Source organism: Poecilia reticulata, linkage group LG8, assembly GCF_000633615.1.
Source record: "Poecilia reticulata strain Guanapo linkage group LG8, Guppy_female_1.0+MT, whole genome shotgun sequence".
Classification (NCBI taxonomy): Eukaryota; Metazoa; Chordata; class Actinopteri; order Cyprinodontiformes; family Poeciliidae; genus Poecilia; species Poecilia reticulata.
The window spans coordinates 26,696,271-26,716,246 of NC_024338.1; the positions used below are offsets into that span (position 1 = coordinate 26,696,271).

General features: G+C 40.7%; 1 protein-coding gene across 1 annotated transcript in view; it reads left to right on the top strand.

Annotated features, from left to right (window-relative positions):
* Positions 1 to 17,108, top strand: part of cdk12 (cyclin dependent kinase 12) — a 42,739-nt gene extending 25,631 nt beyond the window's left edge. Inside the window, exon 15 of the transcript XR_001776871.1 lies at positions 17,090 to 17,108. The gene's annotated coding sequence lies outside the window, so the exon portion shown is untranslated. The remainder of the gene's footprint in view (positions 1 to 17,089) is intronic.
* The last annotated feature ends 2,868 nt before the right edge of the window (positions 17,109 to 19,976 follow it).

Below are 19,976 nucleotides of genomic sequence, written 5' to 3' on the forward strand. Positions count from 1 at the left end.
CACACACACACACACACACACACACACACTTTCACGACACGCACACTCACACATACATGGGAGTGTGCATCCGCCGTAGTGCCGCGCCAGCTTGCGCACGCAGGCAGGCCGTATGGTGCGCTGACCTCCCTCCGCCGCCGAAATTAATGACAGTGCAGGTTTCCGTGCGCGCGCCGCTCGTGGCGTGTTTATGTTTTCCGACAAGTGTGAAGGGCCCTTATGAGATCTCAGATTTAGATAAGGTGGAGTGGTGGGCGGCTTTGCATATGTCTGTTTACTATGAATSCTTGGAAGGGCCTCGATGCAGCACAACAGATTCATTCACAACATCAGCTCTCCACGCACGAGACGTCAAGAATCTGACTGTGATTCTTCCAGAAGGGATGGAAGCATAACAAACCTTTTCTGTTKAAAAAAAAWWAAAAAAAGACACAATAATCCCCAAATGTCTTTCASTCTGATGGGCAATGATGATGAAAGACGATGGTGTTTTTATTCTAAGCATGACTGATGGCGCTTGAGGATGACTAAATGGAACGTCGTGAGCAACTCGCTCGGATTCTGCAGCTGACATGTCTTGTGCATGGGCAAGGAGTGTGGGAGGGTGAGAGGTGTAGGAGGCGAGATTCACACCGTGTCAAGCTCCAGCGTTGGGAACGCCACCCAGTTCTTTACTTACTTTATTTTTCAGGTCCTCTGAATCTGTGGAGATAAAACTGGGCGGCGTCACGGTTGGATAATTCTGCGGTGAATTCAGTCTAACTGAGCTGATAGTTCAGGTGGTGCTGCCAAAATATGAGGTAGAACTTTGACCCTGGTGCCCTATAAATAAAATCCCTCATCAGTTTTGCTTTTCAAAGTCACCTAATTATTCCGATTAATGACAGGAGTTGAAGGCCCAAGGTGACTTTGGAGGAGCTGCAGAGATCTAAAGCTCTGTTGGGAGAATCTGTTGATGCCTGCTGCAGTAGGGTGATTTTGAACTATGCAAATTTGTGTGTGCAGGTGCCTGTTTGTGATTATTGGACCCAGTGTTTATGTAAACACCTCGGAAATTGTATGTGATGGAGTTTGTAGGGTAGACTGCCGTTTATTTTTATTCTTGTTTTTACCTGTTTATTTTAGTTAGGGAGGTTAGTGACTATCGTTTGCTGTAATTGTTTTGAAAAGGTAAGGCTGATTAATATTTCATTTAGTTTTCTCTTGTTTTGGTATAAATCTCAGATCCTTCTCAGTGTTGAAATCTGGAATGTAACTTCATGTTGTTTAAATAAATGGTTGTAAAATTGCATAGCTGTATTTTGTGGCTGGTTAAGGTCTGATTAGGATGAATCACCTTCACGCTGCGGCCTGGCCATCCACAGGCCGGCCTGCACAACAACTCAACAAAATTCAGCTGTGATGGATGACTGACAAGAAGAAAAACATTGCTACACAGAAAAATAAGTCCTGTTTGCATATTCTATGCAGAGAATAACCTTTATTGAATCCTAAATTAAAGAAAAACGATTTCATCTTAAAATGATCGAGCAATTGTTGAAGCCTATTGTGCAAAATGCAAAGCATTTGCAGAATCCTTCTGGATTGTCTGTTCCCAAAAATAACATCACACCCACAACCGTTGCCACACACTAAAGCCCAGAAGATATTCAGCAAAAATATATTATCTCTGATTGACTAATAGCTAGTTCAGTTAACCAGTCCAACAGTAAAAAATCTGGGGTTTTTTTCCATTTGTGGGAAGTTTAAGTGACGATCTTGTGGCTTTGGAAAGTAATTTGCTCTTGTCTGAAAGTCTGAAAGAAAAATAGCTCACACATCTTAACCTGTACACACACTGGCCTCCTCTTTCCCTTGCACATCCCACACATGTGTGCCACCACACAGTGTCATAAATAGACAGACAGTGCCAATCGGAGGCCTGGACCGGTGCCAGCTCTGCAGCAGCTCTGTAGTTAAATTATTAACACCAACTGGGAGGGAGACAAAGAGAGGAGCAGATCGGGCGGCTCGGCAGAGAGGAGAAAAGAGAAGTTGAACCAAGACGAGATTATCGTTAGATGTGCTTATAGGAGGAGGAAAAAAAATAAGCATCCGTCCAAATAGATTATTTTTAACAGCAAAGTGGGAGATTTTGGGTTGAATTTAGAATGCCGGCGAACACCAATTCTGAACGCTGGTGTGTGTGTTCAGCAGAGCAAGGCGGAGGGGAGGAGAGACGGAGAGAGACATGGAGATGTTGGTTCTGATCCAGAGAGTTAATGTTGCGCTCATTGATGGATAGAGTGCCAGGATCGAGGCTCCATGCTCACACAAGATGGATGGAGCGCCGCTCCTTCTCGCTGCCTCCTAGAGTTTGATGTCTAATCTTTTTTAGCTCGCTCCTCCAAAGCTAAACACTGATCAGAGAGCTTTGCCACAAGAGACGCCGTCAGATCCCAAAAGGCTGTGGCAGTTTAACCAAAAWCAGGTTTCATGATTTGTTATCCAATCTTCATCTTWTTTTTTYCCCCCCTTTAATTTGACTTGTGTTCAAGAATGATGAAATACGGASGAGAGAAAAATAAAGCGTGGAACAAAAGAAGATTCTGTTATTTAAAAATTTGCAAACACATTTGTTTCTGACGCATGAAGAGTGCAAAACAGACGGACGCTTCAAAACGAAAGTTTGCGTTTGGTAATTGGTGAATCTGCATGTTACTAAAATATGAAGCACCAAGTGTTTTGCAGAGGGCCTCAACACATTCATGCACAAAAACAAACATTGTTTTAAATCACATGCAGAAAAGAAAACCTTGTCTACTTTGTCTAAGAGGCCCCCACCTCCTCCACAACACACACACACACACACCCATACATGCAAGCTTTTTCCCGGCTTCCTCCTTTATGGCAGGGGCATCAGGGGGTGAAGTGATCTGTGCGAAAGCCTCCTGTTCTATGCGCCGCACGGCTGAGGAAGAAGGGGATTGTGGGTAGCTGCTGTCTGCAGGGGTGGTGGTGGGGTGGCGGAGTTAGCGTCGAGAAGAGGGGTGGATGGGTTGCCGGGGCGGGAGGCAGCAGATGGCGTGCCACACTGTGAGGGCCGTCGGCTGGCATCCAGAGGAAGAGCGAGGGAGGGGACGACGGGGCGGTTGGGGGGAAAGATGAAGATGGAGGGAGGGGACGGTACGGGGATTGGAGGGGCACTGCTCCCAAAGTGCCAGSAGGCATCAGGAGAGAGAGACAGAGGTGAGGGGCTTTGGTGGGAGACAGGCTGGTAGACAGGCCTGCTGGAGGGAACCCACAGATTCTGAGATTAGAGTTTAAGCAGGGCTTGGGAACTGGATTTCATTGCTAATTGCATCCACTGAAGAAGAACCAAATCAACAGATTTGCCACTGAACCCTAATTTGCTGGCGACTTTTAACCTTTTCCGCTTCCGCACAGTGTCGCCCCAGCGCACAGTGCCGAGGGATTCACACAGCGGGCCAAACAGAGGTCCCCGACTGGCACATTGTTGTCRCGGGATTGCCACGGCTGTAGCGTGAGGTTGGCATGTGGAGGGCATCGACTTGGCATATGTACTGTGACGAGTTGACACGGGGTCTGTTCGGATGTGACACAAGTTTGGCAGACTTGGCATCAAGGTGGCACAAGACTGGCGGCGGGTTAGTGAGGGGTGCCGAGCGGTTAGTGTCTGTCAGAGAGGTTACAGTTGACTTGTTAACTTTTTGTGACACAGGCAGAAACGTCTTCACGCGAGGCCTCGTTCTAAACATTTCAGAAATACTTCTCAGTGGTATAGTCGGTTGCCAAACGAGAGGAATGTCTTGCAAGAAATATTTAGTTTTACAAATGAAATGTGAAAATGCGGCCTCCATCGAGTCAATGCACCACAGAATCTTCTTTTTCTGTTGCTACAGCTACAAGCAGAGGTATAAAAACAAGCAATTAAGTAAAGACAATGCTACTTTAGAGAAATTTTACTCAAATCAAGATTTAAAAATCTAAGATACAGAGGACGATAAACCTTAACTTGTCTTAGACGAATAGTAAAAGGCATTAATCTTGTATTTTATGACAAATAAAAAAATGTCCTCACACAGCACTGATGGAGTAAAGTTGGTCCCAACCGATATTAATTTCACATCTATTCATTTTCAACATCTGTTTATGCTTACAGCATTTCATGGACACTGATGTCTACCTCCATGAAAAAACACAATGAATGAAACAACTGAAAAACTTCTGCTTTTCTTTCTCTCTCTCTCTCATGCTACATGAAAATATTGTTTCTCCCCCATATACCCAATGTGTWTGGTGCCGTTTGTTTAATAATGCTCTCTAATGAACCTCTGTCACCTTTATAGCGCAATATATTCATTGTGATTAGACACATTTGGACTTTATCAATACGGTGACTTCTGAAAGCAGTTGAGTGCACTTGATCTGTTAGGTCTTGAGTCTAAATTTATGTTGYGCTTTTAACATTTTTATATATATAAAAAAAATAAAAAGCCACATGTCCTTTTTATCGCACTTCACATTAATAAGCTACTTTGTGTTGTACCACCGCGTAAAATCCCTCCAAAACACATTGACGTTTGTGGTTGGAATGTGGCAAAATGTGAAAAGGTACATACTTTTGCATGGCACCGAATAAAATCTGTTTCATCTCCAACGAAGTCAAGAATCATGAAATATAAATGCTAAAGAGGGATTCCGTTCACAGTCTTTGAGAAAATGTACTTTCCACCCCTGTTTACTGACCTCAAAGCTGTTGACGCTTTGAAATTCTCACTCAGGAGATGGCACACAGGATGTAAATATTTCATTCCAAAAATCTTCTGTCGTTTCGTGCTCACACATGCACATTGCGTGGTAACGCTAACCCACATCTTGTCATTTTTTGTGTGTGTTTAGGAGTTTTAAATCAATGGAGATTTGTTTAATTTGGAGGTTACCCTCCTCCTCCCCTCCCCACACACACTTTTGCTTTACTTTCAGAACACATACCAGCAGTTTTGGGCCCAATTGGGTGACATGCATTGTGATTTTTGATCAAAAGCTTTGAACTTGAGTTGTAATTTAGGTYATAATCCAGTGCGCCAAGGGGGGCGTCGCAGGTGAACGGCTCTCCCTTTGTATTCACTGTGAGAATACCTCACAATACCTGCAAGTGCTGTTGAAAATGAAATCTCCCTCTTCCTCCCTAATTAAGGTGCGGGTAACAACCAGCACCTTCAGCAGAGCATGCACATATGCAGGCAGACACAAACACAGCAACAGACATACTCAGAGGCATCCGCGTACACAAACATGCGCAAACACGTACACATCGAAATCACAACCCGCCGCTGCTAGCACAGAGAAGGGCTGAACAGATGTTGAGGAATTTAAGATGCAAAGGGGAACTGGGACTCCCCCTCCCCACCTCTGCACACACACACCCAAACACACGCACACACACCCTGTGCTCCACCTTMGCGTTCCCCCACCCCTCACCACACAACCAGCTTTACACTCTAACACACACAAAAAACCCTACATGTATAACCAATAAATGTATGATCTTTTGATACGGTATGTACGGATGGTCACGCATAGCTTGCACGTTTACGCACAAGTGCGTGCACAAAAGGAGACACGAGCACACATGTGCGCATGCATTGTGGTCCACATCCCCCCTCCGGGCTGGCCCCACTCAAAAGGGGCACCATGTGGCACTCCATTCCCTCTGGCACGAGACTGCGGCTCTGCCAGCGTTGCATTGTCCTCGGCCCGCTGGAGAGCACGTGCCCAAACCGAGGACCCTCTCGCCGCCTTTCCTCTTGTTTACCGAACCCGAACTGAGATGGATGTCGTTTGCTTGCTTTAGGTCTCCAAGGTGCACCGAAAGTCAAGATGAAATGAGGCTGTGTGCTCGCGTGATGAAACGCTTTTGGGAAGCCGCGTTCCCGTGCCTCATTGTCTGTGTTTTCTAGGTCCCGCCAACTTTCCGACCTTCGTGTAGCTTGAAGTAGTAAATATTGGGGTAAGGTGCTGGCACTGATAGTTGACAGTTTGAATCTCATTCTGGTAAAAGCCAGCATTTACACCCGAACTTCAATTTGCAAGCAGCAGCCTTTCTCATAATGATGTTGCTTGACAGCTGAGCAGCTTTGCATTTTTTATTTTATTTTTTTTGTTTACCTCAGTGTTGGTTTATTCAGTGAGGAGTGTTACTTCCCGCTGACAGCAGCTAGCGGACTAATAAAGCAAAAACTGAAAAGGTTTCAAGATAAAACATGTACATGTTATGAATTTTGAAGTAAAATACCTTTAAATTGATCTATGATTAGACTTTATATAGCAGAGAGGTTTTGCCTTTTATTGACTTTGTAAAGGTGAAATCCTGTTGAACTTTTGATAATTATGGGTTGTTATTCTGTTTACCCATCCTAATGGAAGTATTCTGGTTGCTCTTAGGGGTTTATACGTACAGCTGTCCTGAAAGATTGTGGTTTTAATTATTCCCTAAAGGGTTAATCCTCAAAATCATGTCAGTCTATTTCTATTTAGCATAAATAAACATCCAAATCTGTCTACTGCAAGCCAAAAAAAAAAAGTTTTCCATTTTTTTAACACTATGCAGTATACAAGATCATATAACATCTTGTTTTCTTATAATAATTTGTCTAATTACACTTTAAAAAATAACTATTTGTGATGTTTGATGGAAATTGGTTTAAGCTGGGTGAAAAGATGACAGGTTTCCAAGCTGTTGGAATTGGACAAAACTTTAAACTTTTATGTGACATTAAAAATATTCAATCTGTCTAATATTGTCATTTGTGGTGCAAGAATGGGTGAAGATGTGTACATCAGTTTCACACACAGTTTATTTATTTTTGTTTAAATTGTGTGCAGTACATTCTCATCATTTTCCTTGGATGGTGCCACAGCTTTTCTCTTTTCTGTTTTTTTAAACAGATTTATTTTCATATATATTAAGTAGTCACCATAACAAATGCATTTAACTAAGAACATTCACTTCCCCTTCAAAGATTGTATCTTGTAAGAGAATTTTCTCCCACAAACTGCCCTTTTAAAGCAGAGACTGTAAATGTTCAACAGTCTTAAAGTCGAGTCTTTGAGTAGGCCATTCCAGAAGCTTTATTTCATCCTGTTTTATCCACTTCAAAGTCAGAACCTATGAGTGTCTGGGATCAACTTTCAGTCATCTAGCTGGTGAAGGAAAGTTTAAATATTTAGGATTATGTCTCTTCATCTGCCTCGCTACAGAGTTGAATATATTCTGATCGAAGGATAAATAGTTTTACTTAAATAACAGCGTAAATAAGTGTTTAAATAACACTTTATTATCTGACAGTTTGAAGGGCTTTAAGTCAAGAGGTTACATTTTGGAGGAGAACCAGTAAAACATGTGACTTCCTGTTCTCAATGGTTGGGGCTTCACAGACCTCAGGATGTGACCATACGGTGGTGTTGTGCGTCAATCACACCAGCTTTGGTGTAATTCTCAGTTTCTATTTGAACATATTTAACATTTAGTTTGTCCCGGAGAGAAGGCAAAGTTTGGGCTCCAGATTTTTCCTAACTTTTAAACCCAGTTGCCTTTACACGATGCAGAATAAATCTGAAGTCAAGACTTCTAAATTTCTTGGAATAGTTTATTCAAACCCAAACGGTGTAAAGTCTGACAAATTTGTCCAAAATGGTAGACTTTTTATTTGTTTTATGGCATATTTTCAAGAGACAATTTTGGTCTATGCATCTGTATACCTATCATAAAATACCCAGATGAAACTGGTGTGAGAGGCTGAGTTTAGGGGGCGCTGTTGAGCTATAAAGTAGATCTGTTATTCTTCAGAAAGACTGCAGCAATTTGCTAAGTGGCTGGTCTTTCAAAGATACATGGCTCCAAAAAGACTTCCTCATATTTTGTTAAACTGAATTTCTTCATCTTAGGTCTTTAAATATATTCAAGTTCCTAGAGTTCCCAGCATTGGTGCAACCAATAAATGATGTCAAACAAATTATTTGAGGCTGGCAGAGAGGAACTACCAGACTAAAGAAAAGGATACAGGCGTTGTGAAGCTGAGAGATAAAATAATCTGAAACCTTTAGCACCGCTTTATCTGAATGTACACACAGAATTCAGTCTATACGTACAAATTTGATTTAAAATCGGAACATTATCACCAAAGTTGTGTTTTGTCTAAGCAGTATGCTATGGTGTACTAAAAATAATCATTAGTGCACAAAACAAGCCAATGAATGACACTGTGAATCCCCCGTTGTTTTCCTCATGGCTCCTTGGAGGGAAGAAGCTCCGTCCCTCCTTCCACCACACAGCTGCTCTGAGCAGAGAGGGGCTCCGCGGGGCTCGGAGTAGCTTTAGCTCTATGTGCTTGGGTGAGAATTAGCCAGCTTTAGTGCTCGCCTTGCCTGCTAATCCGTTAATCTGGTGATGCTGGGGAGGGAGGCTCTGCAGGAAGACATGGCGTGTCAATCCACGTCTTCACATTTCTCTCTCGGCACATGCAGCCAAACAGAAAAACAGCAAAGAGTTGGCAGTTAAGAGTTTTAAGGCATCTAAGGCAAATTAGAGCCTAATATTCTACATTAGTTGGAAAATGTTTGCTCCTGTTTTCTAAAAACAGCGACTCCCGTGTTTATTTTAATGTAATAATGGGGATGGATGCTATTTTTTCCACATTATTGCCTGTGGAAATCACAACTTTGGCAGGGCGTCTGTGGCCACACTGTACCTGACACCCCTCAGAGTACGAATCGATGAATGACAGGTTGTAGTTTAAAGCACTTTGGTGTCCTCACACTTGATGAAGTGCAGCCTATTTACGTCTAGGGCAGAGAATTTACTTCTATTTCAAAATGAAAAAGAATCACTTTCTGTATCTAATTCTCTGAATAATCTTCAGAAACTTTTCGAAACTGTTACTCCTTAGCTCCCAAACGGGTACTCTRGCTGTGTCTGTAGGCAGGTAKCTCAGTGAGTTTTCACAGTGACCAGCTGGCTGTTGTGGCAGCTAGAAACACGGATGGGAACCRTAAGAAAAACATTAAAACTACATCCGACTGAAAGTGAAAAGCTCCCAAGCTCTGACGTCAGGAAGCTTTGGTTTTATTATGGGATACACCCAAATTTTGGGCCTCTTTTGCAGAAAGTGTTATATTTTTTAAACAGGTGGGGYGTGGGGGGAACGTTTGAATACAAACAAATGAATAAGAAAGAAACCTCAGAAAATTAACTCAGATGTTTTACAGTGCATGGGCTTTATTTTTGTAAATTGTGCATTTGCTTTCCATTTGATATTGTGCTCAGATGAAGATCTATTGCCGAAATGTAAAGACAAATAGAAATAAGAATTCATCTATTAGAGTAACACTGTAAAAAAAAAGAACAATTATGAGTTTTCCCACTCATGTAAAAGGTTCCCTGTGTGTAACCCAGCCCAAGCTTATCCAGACTAATTTGAGTTTTAATACAAGCATATACACTGCTCAAAAAAATAAAGGGAACACTTTAACATTTAAGTGAACACTGAAGTGTTCCCTTTATTTTTTTGAGCAGTATATATAATGACAGCATAAATAAATGCCATATTTCTCTATGTGACTGCATATATTTTTAATTCACTGGATCACAATGATCACAACTAGAATATATGTAAATACAGCAGAAGTGGGGCTGCTCGACGATTAGATTATACCTCTGATAAAGGCATATGAATAACAAAGCTTCCAAACATGTCAACATTGTCATGAATGCGGGGAATTGCCTGGTACGGATTGTGCAACCACACGGTAATGAAAGGCTAATGTGCCGGTGCAGAGGAGACRTTAATGCCATCTTAATTCCCCTTCAGCTCCGAGGGAGGCTCTCTGTCCTCAGCCTGTTAATCTGCACCCCTTAAACCTTCAATCTGGGAATCTGTTTTACACACACACGCACACACACACGCACACACACACACACGCACACACACACACACATAACACAACACAAACATGCAGGCACAGACCCAATCAACCTGCCACTGCCTTGCAAAAAATAAAAAAAATACCTGTCACACCTCTGTTTGGCTCCCGGTCTCCATCCCTGGGAAACATGTGACATATTGCCCGCCTGCAGCGAGATTCTTCCCCATGAGCGCCATTCCAGAGCAGGCCGTCCCTGGGGAGAGCGAGAGAGAGAGAGATGGGCCTGGGCAGAGGTGGAAGTGGGGGGCAGTTGAAGGGGAGTGGGAAGAGGGGGGAGTAGTGGAAAGGGCTTGTTGATGCAAAGGCCTGGATGGGTGATTAGAAGCTGCTGTTCATGCTCTTCATGAAGAGTTGCTGCAGCAGGTCAAAGACAAGCAGCGACTGCCACTGCTTCTCCTGTGACCAGCTTTCCACACCTACATTTTTGACCGTCCTTTGCGAAATAACTCAAGCTCATGCAGACTCGATGCAGAGAGCACGCTTTCAGATCTTGATTGAAAMATATTGGCATTTGTTATTTGGGTCTGAACTTTGACTGGACCATTCTGACAAGTTTTTCTGTGATCGATCTACTAAAATAATTTGCCACCTCTTAACATGTTTTTTTTTTTTTTTTTTTGCAAATCGTACCAAGTATGTTTGTCTAGTTTCTGGTGCAAATATTTTAGTACACCTGAAATAAGACAAAAACTAACAAGAAACTTTTCAGCAAGATATAGGAGTTTGTTTTTAAGTTAATAATTCCTTAATATTGMTGAAAAAGGTATTTGTTTCATTGACAGATTTTTCCACTTATAACATGGGAAAARTGTTTTATTAAAAGAGAAATAATCTGCCAGTGGAACTATTCTTATTTTATCAATAATAAGGAATCACTGACTTAAAACCACTTACTATTTCTAGCTGCCATCACCATGTTTCATGAAAATGAAAGTGTGTCCAGGTAGTGTTAGTTATTGGCTACATTTACATACACAAGTAAACTATTTTTTAAAAAACAATTATAGGGGAGATTTGAACAAAATTGATTGAATTCAATWTTATTTAAGGTTGTAAGAGGAAAGGGCGATGAATATAGTTAATATTAAAGACCTGCATTTGATTAACATTTTATAGAAATCAAGGACTCCATTATGCTTTACACTACATTCAATAATTCAGCCATTCATATTCATGCTGATGGTGGTAACACTGTAGCCATAGCTGCCCTGGGACAGAATGACCACTTCCAGCAGCCAAGGCAGGTGGACACATATTGTAAAAAAAAACAAAAAAAACGGTAAAAACCTTTAGAGACCTTGAAGACATAATGATTAAGACTTTAAAAGACTTTAAAGTTTGCATTATAAGCAGCTCTGGATCATTTCAATCAGATGAGAAACAGGTTTACATTTTTAAAATGTATACAACACATTTTAAACATTTGTCAATTGTACACCAGTTGCAAAGCACATAAATTCACTTGTGTGCTTTAAACTTTCCCTCTTTAGATATTTTCTGATGAAACTGTACAGACATTTGTTTGTGTTGTTTTATCACTGATCTGAACTCATTTTATGTGCCTAATYTTTCACAGCAGCACATTAGCTGTTTTTAGCAGTGGCRTTTTTTCCCCCCCTTGTTGATGTGTTTTGATGGGGCATGTCTCCTTAATGAGACCAGAACAGAGACTTTTATGGAGACAGTGTGTGTGTGGATGTGCGTTTTTGTCACATATTATCTTATCATTTCACCTCTTTCTCCTCATTTGTCCTCACTCGTCTCGTCATCCTCTCTGTCTCCTCTGTTAATATTTCATTTGCCCTACCGTATTAGCAGGCTGGTACATTAACCAGCGGTGCCAGTYGAGTTCTCTGCTTGTGGCTGGCTGTATAAAAATAAACACACTCTAGTTGTAATGAACAGATGTCACAGAATTTAAGCGTGCACCCCTCCTCCTCCTCTTTCTCYATTTCTCCTCCTCCTCCTCACAATCAAACACACTTCATCTTCCTCCTCCTCTATTTTTTTTTTCTTTTCTTCCTGTTCATGCATAAAAGCACACATGCATGTTACACACTCCTRCATGTCAGGAGAATAAACCAGAGGAGCAGAAACCCCTTGTTTGGATCGGGGCGCAGGACCTTTTAAACATGTTCTCCCCAGTGAGCGCTCTCTGGCAGAAGTTCATGCATGGCAGACATTGTGCTGCTTTCTTCTCTCTGTCTCTATTTTCTTCCGTCCTGCCTTCTCTGTTGCTGTGTATATCCGTTAGTCTGACAGCAGGCGGACACTGTGGTCATTTTGCGGACTATTTTCATGGAGGCCCTCCCATCCACATCGCAGAACCAGCCTGTCATCCACAATCCCCGACGGCATCATCAGAACCCATTTTGTGAGCAAAGAATGGGCCTGAGTGTACAAGTGTGTGTGACTGCATGTGTGTGTGTGTGTCCATCCCTGTTGTCACTCCCGCTCCTTTTTTTTTTTTTTTTTTTTTTCTCACTGAGCGTGTGCCAGCTCTCTGTGTTTTCTGGCTGACAGCAGTGAAGGAGAGACGATTGTTCTCTACCTACCCAGAGACCCTCCCCTGCCAAGATTGGGATGAAAATCCTTTCTTTAGTGCGAACTCCTCACAGCCGGGCGTCTCGCAACAAATCACGCACACACTCACACGCACGCACAAACACACGGCCACTGCAGTGGGTGGGAGGGTGATACCAGGGTACAAAAGTCACTTAGACATAGGGATCTGTTGCAAACAGAGCCGGCCAGAGGCACAAGCAAACTAAGTTGCTGCATTAGGTCCCAAGGGGAGCAGGGCGCCGCCAAGAGGCCTAGTGTCGTCATGCAATGTATCAACGTGTTGAAACAAGWCAAATTTTCCGAGGTACAAGAAGAAAGTCTTGAGATGTCAACTGTGGCCAAAGCACATCTTCATTTATTACATTATGGCTGTTGTGAGTATAAAACACATACAAAGTTGCAGTATATACTATATATTTGTACTCCTATCAGTTKGKATGTTTATAAACCAAAAGTACGGGATGTAAACATGTTCCTGCAGAGTCTGGATAAATAACATGAACAAAATGCTGGCAGTAGAGTCTCTAAGTGCAGTAGTCCTAACAAATCCCTCTGGGTTTCTTACTTGTGCTCCTTCCATTTGATAGTCTAAYGTCTGAGTTGTGATTTCTGAGACAAACCAAATAAACAAGTCTCACAGCCTGTTTTGTTCTTACATGTTGTCACATTTAGCCATATTAAAAAAAAAAAAAGAAAAAAGCATGTCTCTATTTGGGTATTATGATGGCACATAAATGATTTAAAACAATTTTGAATTTTAGTTTAAATTCCATGTGTAATTAAAAAGTTTCTGCAGTAGTTGAACTTGGGACCTTCTTTCAAGCTATCTTGAGTTTGTTTTGAAAGGAATTGACTGCAAGGATAAATGAGCAAGTTTGTGAAAAAGCCCATTCTCCTTCATTTATTTGGTCTGGTGTAACAGTTTATTTATGGTCTCATCCCACCTTGGGCTTGCCCTCGTTACAAAAAACATATTTTAAGCTGTCCCACACTATCGATGCAAATAGCTTAAACTAAATACTTCAAAGTGTCCAGCAATTAAATGTTAATGTTTTCTAAAAATACCAAATGTTCCCTGTTTGCTTGCTAATTGGCTAAATGAAACCATTCCTGTGCCAGTTTGTGATTTTAACACATTTCTACACGGCTTACTATTTTTAATCTGATTCATAAAAAGTGTTTTGCATGCCAAATCTTTACAGCCTTCAGCTTTAAAATTAGCTTTCATTTGAGCTCCCACACAAAGAAGACTGAGAATGCAGTTCAAGAGCAAGTCAGATTACAGGTTTGATCAATTCTTATTTACATGAGATAGTTTGGATTTTGATAGGTAGTGAGAGTTATTTATATCACTAAGTGAATGCAAATTGAAAAGAAAGGATTCGTTTCAGCTGAAATAATGCAACCAGCTGGTGACTATCGGAGCAGAGAGAATGTTAAGAATAAAAACATATATTTTCTTTTTTCTTTTTATAACTTTCTTAGCTTTTTAACTTTAACGTTTATATTAAATAGAGACAAGCCTCTTGACGCACTTCTGGACAAGTCATGAAAAGAACTGATTTTTTGTTTGACGTCAAGTGAAAATTAAAAGAGATGAACAATTATGCATAAATGTGTACGTCATGAGAATATCCAGCCATCACACTGTGGAGGAGAGAGAAGAAAGTATTTAGTTGTAAAADCCATGTATCATTGTAAAGATGCTTGSAGAAGGAAGTCAGGAAGAATGCAATGAGTTCTACAATTGGCATAAGCTAAAAAAAAAAAAAATTCAGGAAGGAAGAGTCCATACAGGGTCCAGCAACTTTATGACGTGTCCCTGGTCCAAAACACCTGAATCAAATGRCTGAATTACCTCCTCATCATTTGACTCAGGTGTGTTGAAGCAGAGACACGTTCAAAAATGACAGAATACCAGCTTCGTATTGATGCACCGATATGAAGATTGTGGGCCAAAATTGGTATGCRATGTTAAAATTGCTGTCCTGCCCAATAACCATTATCTCATTTCCCCGCCATTTTAATACAATGACAAAAAGTGTTCACATTTTACATTAACACAATTGTACTTATAGGGTGGATACCGTTATGTTAAGCAACAACTAATATCAGCAAATACCGATGTTAATCTGGATGTGTCATGAAAACACACACAAAAAAATATCCCATCACAATTTCTGAAGCTTTTAAACATGGGAACACCATCCCAAACTGGGAAGAATGATGGTGGCAGAATCATGTTGTGTTAGGAAGATAAGAAAGAACATTGTGTGGAATTGTAAAGTTATTATCCATAAAGTTAMAAATTGGACCCAAGTGGACAATGACTCTTAGAATTAACTAAAGTTTTGCTACAAAGTTACTAAAGGATAAAAAACAGTTCCGGAGTTGATGCAGTTGTGAAAATTTGTGTGGTCCAAACTCCCTAAAACCTACTGTGAGACCCCAATTAGYTGATCAAGGTGATGCAGTAAAAATGCTGCCAAACACTATTTAAAGTTCTGAATATGAAAGTTGAATTATCTATGATAATTAAAAGCATCTACTTCCTTGCCTCTCCTTTGGCGCTCCTGTAGAGTTCTTGCTAAAAGTGTGAAGGAGCTCTGAAATGAAGATGGCGGCGATGACAGGAGAGGCGGGCACCGCGAGATTAAAGGTGGTGGAGATGGAAGGATGAAGGGAAGGAGAAGGAAGATGAAAGGGGGGGAAAGGGGTAGAGGTTCGGAGGTCGTCCGTGGAGGAGAGATCAGTGAGGTGGATGCGATGCCATCTGACAGGTCCAGCTGGGAGACCGCCCGCCCCCCAGCGCCGCAAACTGGTCAATATGGAGGCCAATTACTGCTGCCCATGTGACCAGGGCATCACCCAACCCTATCATAACACACGCACGCACACGCCTTTACACGCGCGCATACATGCCATCTGTGCAGACCAGTAACGACCCCCACACCTTCATCCTCCATATCTGATCCAGTGGCGTTCCTACTTAACCTCCTAAACATTGGGCCAGCCACACTCCAGCTCCGGACCCACCGGTGCACAACGCAGCTGGACTTCCGGCGGGGGGGGGGGAAATGACGGGAAACTGTCGCGGAGGTTCTCTTCCTGAACATCTGGAAGCACACAAACCTACCTGGCCACTCTCCAAAGGGCCTCAAACCTACCTGGCGCTCACCCGAATCTAAACCTCTCCTGCTCCTCTTCCTCCCCGGCCTCCTCCTCGTCCTCCTCCTCCGTACCAGGAGCCTGTCCCCTGGCGGAACCTCCAGCAGTAGTTCAGCTGGCCTGCATGTACACTCCACCGCGCCCTTATTGTGTGACACCAAACAGATGTTGTGGAATTTCTTGTGAATGGACTGCTCCCCTTGTCTGGCTCTGGTAAAGAGGTTGGCCAAAGTGCGCACGATAAGTTTTCTCTCTGCACATGTGGCGCATTTTGTTGTTGTCTGCAGGTGCCAGAGAAGTTAGCAATTTACCCTGTGTTACATTTCCCCTCTTTCATAATATTACGTGTTCTCTACGTGAGAGAGGCATGTTTAAGCCGCAGCCATCTTGTTATACCCCTAACAGATTGCAAGTGCTCACCATCTCCTGACCAGATTACATTCCGCTTCACTGCACTGAATAATCACATTTTTCATACTTTTCCTTAATTTTATTTTGCAGAGGAAGAAAACACAACAACATTCCGTTATTATTTTAACTCGACGTTAATTGGAATTCACACCATAGTACTTGTGACATTTTGATAATCGCACTTTTGACTGTTATGTCGGACAAACACTCCTGATTTTTTTTCCCCCTTCTTACCAAGTTGAGTGAGAAAATGAGTGGGCATGAACATGATAATTTAAACAGCGAGATTCATTCACTCACTTTTCATCCTGAGTGGAGCACGGAGTGTCACTGGAAGTTTCATGTTTTTTTGGTTTTTTTCTCCTTGAACCTAATTCCCAACACTTTTCAGCTATACGTGAATCTGCATGAACACTGAGAATTGATTACATGTTTGTGTAAATGTCTGATCTGAATATTTATTAAACTATTGATTTTGTTTTTTTTTTATAACCGCATGATGATCTCGAACCTTTTTCGACATTATTTCTGATTGACAAAATCAGAAATCTGGGAATTGATTTTATTAAAATAAATGTCTGGTTTCACTTTTTCAAAGCTTTGGCAATTTTTTTAGGAATCTTTAAAATCTAGTGATTGTTTTTGTTGTGTTGTTCTTTTTTCTTTCCTTTTTTTTGCGGCAATTTAGCCGTCACATTTGTCTTTGCACGCGTGGTACCAGACTAATTTGTTGCAAGGTTAAATAAAGCATGTCAACAGTCAAATTCCAAGAATGCAACACCCGCTAATTTCAATGCATGAGCTCATGTACGACACAGCGTTAGAGAGAGATATGCATATTTATGGAACAGCTATTCACCAAAAAAAAAGTCTTACTACTGTATGTTTATGAGAGTGTGTGTTTCAAATTGCTGCCCAGGATGAGCCCTCTCTCTCTCTCTCTTTCTCGTTTTTTCAGCATCCTGGATAATGAACAGATGCTGCAAAAATTAGGAAAGAAACATCGACTCCTCCCAGCAGTGCCACTTTGGCCCGGTGAACCGCGGCGCACTGGCGCACGCCAGGCTGTCCTCCCCGGAGCTCCTGGTGCTGCTGCTGGGGAACATTAAGGGACTTGGCACGACTCTCCTCCGCCAGCCTGCCAGCCTTCTCTCTTCCTCACTCTCACCGGACTTCTGTGGAGGAAGAGGAGGTGGTGCTGGTTGTAATGGTGGCGCATTCGGGAGGTATTTTTTTTGATAGATGCCCTCTCCATTGCTGGCTCGTTTCACTTTTGGACCAACTCCTGCAGCGTTCCTCCCTCTCCTCTTTTCTGATGAATCCAAAGAAACAGGGGCCTAAAAGTTACATAAAAGTGGAACAAAAAAAAATAAATATATATATATATATACGCAGAGAGAGAGAGAAAGAGAGAGAGAGACGGCCTAGCAGCCTCTTTTGGCGTTTTAAGCAAACCTGAAGAAACCCCGCGGGGTTACTGGTTTGGTTCCCTGCAGGGAGTCCCACAGGTGTAAATATCTGCCAAACAGAACAGGTTGGAAACGGTGTTACAAAAGACACCGATTAACCTACAAAATTTAATACAAGGAGTTAATACTGTTCAGTGAGTCAGCCAAACGCCTCCTGATCTCCAGAACGTTCCAGAAGTCTTTAAAGAAATCCTGTTGCATAAATAAATAAATAAATAAATAAATAAATAAATAAATAAATGTTACAATTATTTCAGAAGTGGAATCTGTGGAAACCTAGGTTAACTGCACTTTCTATTGTCATACTTTATTTTTATTATCTTTTTTTTCTTGTTTTTTTTTTTTGTAATTTACAACTTCCAAACAAGCAATTGGTTCATTTTCATGTTAAAATTGTTTTTAACTAAAGCTAATTTTAAAAGTGTTTTTTTCTTCTTCAGAAGAGAACCAAATAGATTGTTTCTGCCCAAATGTGCATATATGCAAACATAAAGTATAGTTGCTTTAGGACAACCGATGGACTTTGACATAAAAAAAAAGCAACAAACAATTGATATGAATAAACATCAGAAAAAAAAATGTTCATGTGACTTATTTCTATGTAAAAAGAAAAAATGGTTGCGTTGCTTTTTCTCATCATTTTTTTAAATAGATGAAAAACATTTAAGCATTTGCACTTATGAGAGTATTTATACTGATGACCAACACCAGTGAACAAAAGTCTGTGCTCTTACTGCGCACATCACTCGGGACATTCTGGGGAGAACATATGGGTCTCAGGGCAGCGCTCCAAACCCAGCCGGGGTGGCAGCGGCTGCCCTCTGCACTCCTGTGACCGGGACCGTGTGTTTGGACATCAGAAAAAAAAACTAATTTGTGCATATTTACAGCGCAAAACCTTTCTTCAGCTGCGGATGTTAACGTGGATTTTACACATTTTACTAATAATAACAATAATAATTGTATATCTGTGAAGATGATTGTTTTTATCAAAACGAATTCGTGAAAATAATATAAAAAAATAAAGGTACGTTTTTTTTTTTTTTTTTTTTTTTTTTTTTTATATACCGGAGCGAAATTGACCATTTCTGGCAAATAAATAACTAAATGAATTTAATCTTCGGATAAATTACTAAGTTACTAAATTGCTATAGAAATAACTTTTCAGATTTTATTAAATCCATACGTTTGATCTTAGTAGTCTTTCTTGTAAATTGAAGTTATTTGAAGACGATGCACAAATATAACTGATTTTTTTTCTTATGTTTGAATTCTGAAATATAATAATTACAATGCGTTAACTTCCTTCCAAAAATATGTCCTAGAAGTCTAAATAAAAAAAATAAATAAAAAAAGTATGCAAAATAACAAGAGCTCTCCGTGGTGCTGAAAAAAAGGAAGAAAAAAAATGTTGTGTTTTCTATTGTAACTTTATTGGTTGAAACACTTCCAGTTGCCATTGGAATGCTAAAGCGACCTGACATCACCGAATCTGTGTTTTACACCWGCTGATCTCTTCTAAGCTCAACTCAAATGAACATTCATTTTTGTCAAGACCGCCACAAAATTGTGTTGCTGTGTGAAAAAAAAAAWAAAATCTGTCATCACTTGCTTAATTTATTAAGAATGAATAAAATACAGTTTCGCTCTTTCCTTTCCCTTTCATTGACATTAAAGGCCCCAAAGTTCAAAGGACCTCCTGCTGGTTGCGGCTCACCAAACTCTGTCTGTCTCCCTCTCTCGACCTTATTTGCAGGAACATTTAATTGATAGCATAAAAATATGTGTTGCATGTTTAGTAGGTGCGCATATATGCATACAACACAATCCAATTCCACAGTCTCGTTTATTGTTATTTTTATTTGACCACACAGTTGGTTGAATACAAAGTTGAAAGATTTGAGTTTCTATGAAAAACAAAACAAACAAAAAAAACAAAAAACAAAAAAAAACGAAAAAAAAGGCCAGCAACATAATGTTCCCTTCATTTCAATTGACTATTAACAATAATTACAAAATAAATAGTAAAACCTGTTTATTAATAATAATAATAATAATAATAATAATAATAATAATAATAATAATAATAATAATAATAATAATAATAATAATAATAATAATAATAATACATTTGTAATAAATCAAAACTCTGAATAGCGCTGTTGGCTAACAAAACGATATAAATAAATTAATAATGTCATAAATATCTTCCATTGTCAGTTCCAGTGTATATGAGACTGTTGACTTCAGTTGAAGATTTTGGCCAGAGCATGTTTGTCAGGTTTCCTAAGTGTGATTCCAGTGTGTGTGTGCGTGTGTGTCTGGCGTTTTATGAATGCTTATGTGTGTGTGTGTGTGTGTGTGTGTGTGTGTGTG